This window comes from Eleginops maclovinus, chromosome 6, assembly GCF_036324505.1.
Source record: "Eleginops maclovinus isolate JMC-PN-2008 ecotype Puerto Natales chromosome 6, JC_Emac_rtc_rv5, whole genome shotgun sequence".
In the NCBI taxonomy this organism is placed as follows: Eukaryota; Metazoa; Chordata; class Actinopteri; order Perciformes; family Eleginopidae; genus Eleginops; species Eleginops maclovinus.
In genome coordinates this window covers 4,085,217-4,093,145 of record NC_086354.1, presented here as the reverse complement: position 1 = coordinate 4,093,145, position 7,929 = coordinate 4,085,217, and the positions used below count along the sequence as shown (strand labels likewise).

Here is a 7,929-nt window from a genome sequence, read left to right as displayed (position 1 = left end):
TTATTAAATACATTAAACTGTCTCTAAATTGTATGCATTTTATTTTAGTAGTGGTAGTAGTAGTAGTCCAACCAAAGTATGTAATTTAGTATAACATCCTTACAGCTTGAGAAAAATATTGACCTCAGTGTCAGTGTTATGGTATTATGGTATTTGCAGTACTAGAATACAGTCCGTTTAATTTCGCCTAAAAGTTTCAATACCATCAACCGAAGGTTTATTTTGAAAACCTTATCAGGAAGTAGTATTCAAACAGGCACTAGCTTGATGCTGTGAACATCCGTCAATGTTTCCCTGGGTCCGCCTCTCCTCCCCAACTCAATTCAGCTGTTTCGTCGCAAAGCGTCCAAGTGGCAGAGGAAAGGGAAAGGAGAGGGGGGCGACTGGTGTCCTAGAGAAGGAAGAAAAGTAAACGGAATTAAGTATTAGCACCACCCGTCAGCAGAAAGTTGAAGCGGCACTACTTTGAAGTCGCAGCTTTGGTCCATGCAGAGACAGTCTATGGTGTAAACACGTTAGTGGAGTTGTGACATTGCGCGGTGAGCGACACGGCACAGGGAAAGGTCTCCTCCCAGTCTGTTGACGGATACAGCTCGGCTCCAGTGAAAGGACACACGGCAGGACCTGACTATACTACCTCGGCCAGGTAAGACTGCCATGTGTCGATAAACTGTCACATTAACAGCTTTTCACCTGAAGCAGCAGTTGGTCTGCTCTACTTGGAGACATATTTGCTGTCATTGCTGCCAGCTTTCACAGTGTTCATCCGCAACACTTAGGTTGCACCACAGTTTACCTAACATAGTTTAAATGTCGTTACCTGTTACTTTGGTGACCACACACATTAATATTATGCTTCATTAATATACTATTCAACAGGTGATAGATTGAGTTTACTCAGTGCTATCTGGGCCTCCTGCCCTGTTTATTCCCAACAGGCCCCACCTACTGTGTTAGTCACATAATGACTTATTTTGAAAAAGCAAAATAGATTATTCCAGAACAGAAAAGCACTTTTATATACCTGAACTAGCCACTTCCTTCACAAGAGCTGCATAGATAAACCCATTAATTAACTTTTAAATAAATGTCCGACTATTATGATAAATAATTAATGAGTTTAGAGGAAAGAAAGTATAAATGCTCTGATTCCAGCACCTTAAAATAAACTATGTTCTGGGTTTATTTACTCCTCTATGACAGCAAACTCAATTATCCTTGAGTTGTGAAAAAAGCTATTTGAGGATGTCATCTTGGACTTTAGAAAACACTAAACAACCCATTCAAGAATAAAATAAAAACAAGATAAAACAACAACAAATATTTAAAATACAAACATTCAAAGTCAAAGAAAAACATGTGTAATAAAAAAAACCCACAAGTTTAAGTAAAAATGTACAAAAAAAGAGGTCTGTGTTTTTCCACAAATAATCATAAAAAAGCACCAATTTATTTCTTATTTTAAAGTGAAGATATTATGTTTATTTTCAGGTAAAATAAATAAAACAAAAGATGAATACAAGTATAGAATACAAATCTTTATATGAACATTAGAAGTTGAAGAACATGTATATATGTGTCTATCTTGATTATGTATATATATATATATATATATATATATATATATATACGTGGGTGTACAGGGTGTATGTATGTATATATATATACATATACATATATTTATTTGTATTTTAAAATCCTTGGGATTGTGGGAAACAGTATTTCGATCTCTGTCTGCACACACAAACTTAAAGATTGACAATAGAGTTGACTTTTACTGGACTTTGTAATACCTAATAAAAATAAATAAATACAAATTAACATGTTTTCATATTAAAGTTAAAGTAAATGTGGTTAGCTGTGACTTCAGAAAAACATGTTAAAATACCTAAACTAGCCACTTCCTTCACATTAGTCGATTATGCAATAGGTAATCGCTTGCAACACTGCCCGTGTAGTCTTACAATTAGATGATGTGATGGTTGAAGTGGCTGAGATGTTGACATGAAGCCGTGAGCATCAGCAGCTCTATCCATGAGGAGGACAGAATACAGACCGGCCATTCATAAGGCCAAGTCATTAGTACCCCATTCACCGCCATCAAAGCCTTCTCTCAACGCCCATCAGCATGAGTGGGTCACAGTACACACTGGAAGCAGAGGATCACACACTCCCTGCCTTCACGCTGATGACAAGGGTTTGGTTTTGGTGTGACACCCATTAAGTTTTATTATGAAGGAGTGAACAGCCGCAAGACAGGCACTGGCCGAGAGGAAGTGGCTCAGAGATCAGACCAACATACCGAGATAAACTAGAGCTGCGAAGATACATCCATCAGTTGTCAACTTTTAATTTAGTCTTGTTTTTTTGCTTTTTTGGCAATTAATCGGTTCTAAGGGGGAAAAAGTTTGTATTTTTTCTGATTCCAGCATCTGAAGAGTGACAGTTTTCTGGAGGTGTTCATTCCTTTATGACAGTAAATCTAATATCTTATAGATCTTGGACTTTAGGAAACACAGATTTTTCTAGGGCTGTTCCCCAACTCCCCATTTAAGACAAAAATCAAATGAAAGATAAATAAAAATATAGATAAAAAAAATGTATAAAAATGTTAGAAGGAAAATGTGTAATACAGTTAAAACACTTGTATATTCATATAAAGTCCAAGTCAAAAATGTCTAATAAAGGCAAATGTGTGTTTTCTGACCAAATAATCATAGAAAAGCACCACTTTATATATTGTTTTAAAGAGCACATATTTAGCTGATTCTCAGGTTCATATCTGTATTTTGAGATATGCGCTCATAACTTAACCGGAAATAAGTAATTCCACCTATAAACTAAGTATTATCACGAATAATCAACTTCAGAGATCCTAGCATCAAAAGCTTCATGCTGTTTTATTAGAAATGAAGATGACGGCGTCCATGAACAGCAGCCTTGTGTAATGCTGTCAGGTCTGATCATGAGCTTGTCTGCTGCGATTCCAAACAAACACTCAGTGGTATTTTATTCCCAAGAATGTTTCATTTCCTTTTTCTCATTTGAATGGATGGAGCACCGCGGTTCCTCAAATAATACTTCCTGAGACGTGTGCGTTTGTAAACTCTCTCTAGCAGCTTTGTAGGCTCGCCCAGATTGCTGGCAGGATTTAACGTGACGTGTGATGCATGTGAATTGATTCGTAACAGGAGGGGGGGTGGGTGCTTTGGTTTTTTGAGCCTGGTGAGTCAAGCAAACCTACCAACCACTAGAGCTGCAACCGTTTGTCAACTGACAGAAAAATACAACTATTTTGTATATATATATATTTATATTTTTGTATACTTCACAACATTTTCTTCCTCTTGGATATTTAAAAATATTCTCTGCTATTTTAAAGACCTAACAATGAATTGAGAAATCCATAAATTAATTAGCAGATTATTCTATAATGAAAGAAATCAGTATTTGCAGCCTAACCATCCACTTTCATATTCCTGCTGCTAGTTTTGCACCCTGCTGATTGGATAGGCGTGTGCTGTGGACGTGTGTTTTGTTCCTGTCCTCTGACAGAATGCTGCCAGACACGATCGGCAGCTTTGCGGCCCCGTGTTGTCTGACTAGAGGAAGAGGCAGGGAGGCTTGAACCTCTCTTCAGGATCTGTTTCCTCTTAGAGTGGCCTGTGGATTCTGCACAACTCTCTCTTTCTACACACTCTGTTGAAATACGAGTGTGTGCGTACATGCCTTGTGTACTTGCTTCGGTCTGTTTAGAGTGAACTTACTACTTCCTTACAGGGCTTGTAAGTGAGTGCTTCCCATAATCTCTCCACCTCACAGATGCAGAACTTAAGTATATGTTTCTAAAAGTGACCTTTTAAAGTACATGTTTTTACATCAGTAAAGAGTACATCACACCCTGTTTCCACACACTCATCGACACTTAAATAGTCCTGTCATGCAAATGTTGTGTACTCTTTGAAACAGTTTAGAGTGGAACCAATTAGTCGATCGATCATATTTCTTGTTTAACAATTGGAAAATAGAATATCTTAGGGGTGTTTCCACCTTCTCTTAGAAATGATAACATGCAGTTGTTTGATATTTTCTGAAATGTTCTATATAAAAAAATAATTTAGAAAATAACCGTCGGTTTGTTCAACATTAATAAAAAATGTTTTGTAGCAGTCAGTCTTTACTTGATCAGATCATTAGTTAGTTGACAATGCCAGGATTTTAATGAGCATCTAATTGAAGAGATCTTAACATCTTCTAACCAAAACTCGAATAAAATAAAATAAATGAATAAAATATGTGTTAATGAACTAGTTTCTTCAAGCAAAAATCTACTACTGAATATCTCTGGATTAGGACTTGGACGACACTTTCATTATTTGTTACAATTTATGAACAAAACAACTAATATATTAATCAAGAAAAGACAACAAACAGAGCTAATAATTAGTTCTTTGTTCATTTAACAAACAAAGCCAACATTCTGTTACAACAACTGTTAGAGACACACAACAGCTGTACCGTAATGAAGAATAAATAAACTGTATTTCAAATTTTGAGAAGAACAACATGGCAATATGATAAAATACCGGGAGTTAATTTACATTTATCAACCGTCAGGAAATACACAGAGCTATTAGAGACGCTCCAGTACCTTTTAGTTTTTTATCGATACTCAAACGTTCATATTGGCTTTTAAGTACTGCTATGCTAGTATTTAAAATATAAATTATTATTAGACAACAGCTGCATACTAGTAACTTCATAAAACATGAAGAAAGAATGCATGTCCATACACTGAAAAAACTGAAACGTTGAATTTAATTAAATGTATTATGTCAACAGGTTGCACATGATCTGTATTAGGTTGGTTGAAACCAGTAATATTACGTTGAACCTATCTGGATTAATATTATTGCTTTCAACTAACCTAATATAGTTATGTGCAACCTGTTGATATAATACATTTAATTAAAGTGAACGTTTCAGTTTTGTGTAACTTTCATTTATTTTATTATCCAGCTTGACATGCAGTCATACCATACAAAAGAGAGTAGAAATACATAACACACACACAGAAGTAAGATGTCTCACCACTATCTAATATAATTTTTACTCTGGACATATCACCAATAAAAATATCAACACTCTGTAGAGGTGTTGGACGTGTGTGTGTGTGTGTGTGTGTGTGTCTGTCTGTCTGTCTGTCTGTCTGTCTGTCTGTCTGTGTGTCTGTGTGTGTGTGTGTGTGTGTGTCTGTCTGTCTGTCTGTCTGTCTGTCTGTCTGTCTGTCTGTCTGTCTGTCTGTCTGTCTGTCTGTCTGTCTGTCTGTCTGTCTGTCTGTCTGTCTGTCTGTCTGTCTGTCTGTGTGTGTGTGTGTGTGTGTGTGTGTGTGTGTGTGTGTGTGTGTCTCTCTGTCTGTCTGTCTGTCTGTCTGTCTGTCTGTGTGTGTGTGTGTGTGTGCGCTGTGCATAGTGCCTGTTGTTGTCACGAGGCCTGCAGTGGTTAGCTGGAATTCCTCCCTCCGCAGTAGCAGATGCTCAGAGGAGTGGTGGTGACTTTGCGGATGTACAGTCACACCCATCTGTTGGTTTGGCAACAGAGACGTGCTTTCATGAAACACCATTGGTAACTGGATCATTTCCTATTGAACTCAAAGCAGAAACGCTCGCTCATGTACTTTAATTTGTTTGTCGTGGTGATTTGAACATTAACTGAGGGGAATGAAACGCCTCGGCACCATGCTAGTTTCTTCACTGCTTGCTTCAGGAAGTCACCAGACATCAAGCTTAGATATACATTTTTTCAAAACCAAGCAGTAAGTGTTGTCACAGCAACCATCTCAGATTTCCCCTCATTCATCTAAATGTGTCAAAAGTTTTGGTCATTCATTGCTATGGTTTCTCTCTGCTCCTTTTGTGCCTTCACACTGAAGTTAGCTTCTGTTTGTCAGTCTAAGAGGAAGAGACAGTTGACAAACAGAAAGGTAGAAATGGCGTCTCCACCCACACAAGATGCAATATAATCCAGCTGCTTTCAAACTACTTCTACCTGCTCACAGCTACAGAACTTATCACTGTTCTGTGTGGATCAGGAGGAATCAGTTTCATTTAGTTTGGTAAAAAACTTTGTGATAAAGGTCCCCTATTATGCAAAATGCACTTTTTGATGTCTTTCATACATAGATATGTGTCCCCAGTGTGTAAGGAGACTCACGAAATGTCAGAAAATACAACCCTCTCTCTTTTCCTCCTTACCCACATCTCTACATGGGGGTACAAACGAGCTGATCCAGATTTGCTTCGGTTATGAGGTTATAACTGAAATGTGGGCTGGCTTTACACTGAACCCCTGGTAACGTCCCCCCCAATTGACACATCCCAATTTATCGTCCGCCATATAGAGCGTCACAGGATGACGTATTTTTGTAGACCGACCCAGAAGTTATCTGCGCATGGGTTCCCTCGACAAAAAAGCAATGCAATTTCTCTGTAGGATTTTGTATTATTGTAAAAAATAAGATCTGTGGAAAACAAACCTGTTTGATAAATGCACGTTTTGTTCAGCCGGATAATCTCCACATCTCTACCCTACTTTTATAGTTTTCGAAGCATAAAGGTAATCACCAGAAGCGAAATGCTAACGTTATGCTATAAACAAACTACAGACGAGTACAGCAGGGTCGCACGACTTCAACGTCACGCCAATTTAAGATCCTTTCAACTGACTTTCATGCGCTTGCATATTTTTACAAAGCTTTTCTTTTTAGCCACACTGAGATTAAGTAGACGTACTTCAAGCAGAACAGGGGAAAACAAATTTAGCCGGAGTGTTTACGTTATCGGCGTAGTGACGTACAGTAGTCCTCGACAACTTCTGTAGTCCTATTCAGCAACTTGTTAGCAACCATCGTTTTTCAGACACGTAAACTCTTCAAAAATCACCAGTGGGGGTGATCTTACGTTTGTGTCAACCACAGACCTTATTTTGTGCTATTTTCCAAAAATCTTACGGAGAAATCCCACTGACTCTGAGACGAGGGAACCGGAAGTTGTAAATGCTAACTCACTCCAGGTGCCAGCTGAATCCCCTCCGCAGTGTGTGTGTGTGTGTGTGTGTGTGTGTGTGTGTGTGTGTGTGTGTGTGTGTGTGTGTGTGTGTGTGTGTGTGTGTGTGTGTGTGTGTGTGTGTGTGTTCAGCAGGATGTCTGCAGGAGGGACTTAGAGTTGTTGTTTATATAATACATATAATGTCTCTGTTCTAGTGGTAAACACTGAGAAGTGTTTCAGAAATAATGCTGGATGTGGTTTGGAACATAATATGAGGTTTAATCACGGCAGCGTTTAGCTGAGTATCTTCTCCTGGTAGAAACACTTTCACAGAGGAGAGAGAGCTGCATGACGCTCCAAAGGGGCGTGGCCAGCTTCAGGTCAGCTCAAATTTAAAGCGACAGTCACAGAATCAGCACTTCAGGAACATGGCTGAGATAGAGGGGGATGAGGCATGCTACAATGGAGGATCTGTTTGGTATTTTGAGCAAAACACTTCACAGACATGTTTTGTATAGATATGGCCCTACAATATAGAATAATAGAAGACCTTTAAATGATTTTAAGTCTCCTCACAGTAAACAAGAAAAAGCTACTGCAACTTACCTGTAGTCGTACAGTGGCCGACAGGTGCAAACACACTACAACGGCCGCAACATTTCCAATAGGAGAACGGCGCTTTCAAAAACAATGCAGATATAAAACCAAAAATTTGCCAAAACACATGCAAATGAAAAACAACCTCACCTAATGCGTTTACCAAAAGCGCTGCATAATCAAAACACTGCAAAAACAGGGACATTAAAAGTGAAGCACACAGCTGGGACCGGAGCGCTTGTTGGTGTTTGGGGATTATGAAGATGGCCAAGTGTCACCGTCACGT

At 38.5% G+C, this 7,929-nt stretch overlaps 1 protein-coding gene across 1 annotated transcript in view; it reads left to right on the top strand.

Moving 5' to 3' along the window:
* Positions 1 to 297: 297 nt before the first annotated feature.
* LOC134865819 (guanine nucleotide-binding protein G(I)/G(S)/G(O) subunit gamma-12) overlaps positions 298 to 7,929 on the top strand; it is a 61,493-nt gene continuing 53,861 nt past the window's right edge. The window contains exon 1 of the mRNA XM_063885554.1: positions 298 to 646. The gene's annotated coding sequence lies outside the window, so the exon portion shown is untranslated. The remainder of the gene's footprint in view (positions 647 to 7,929) is intronic.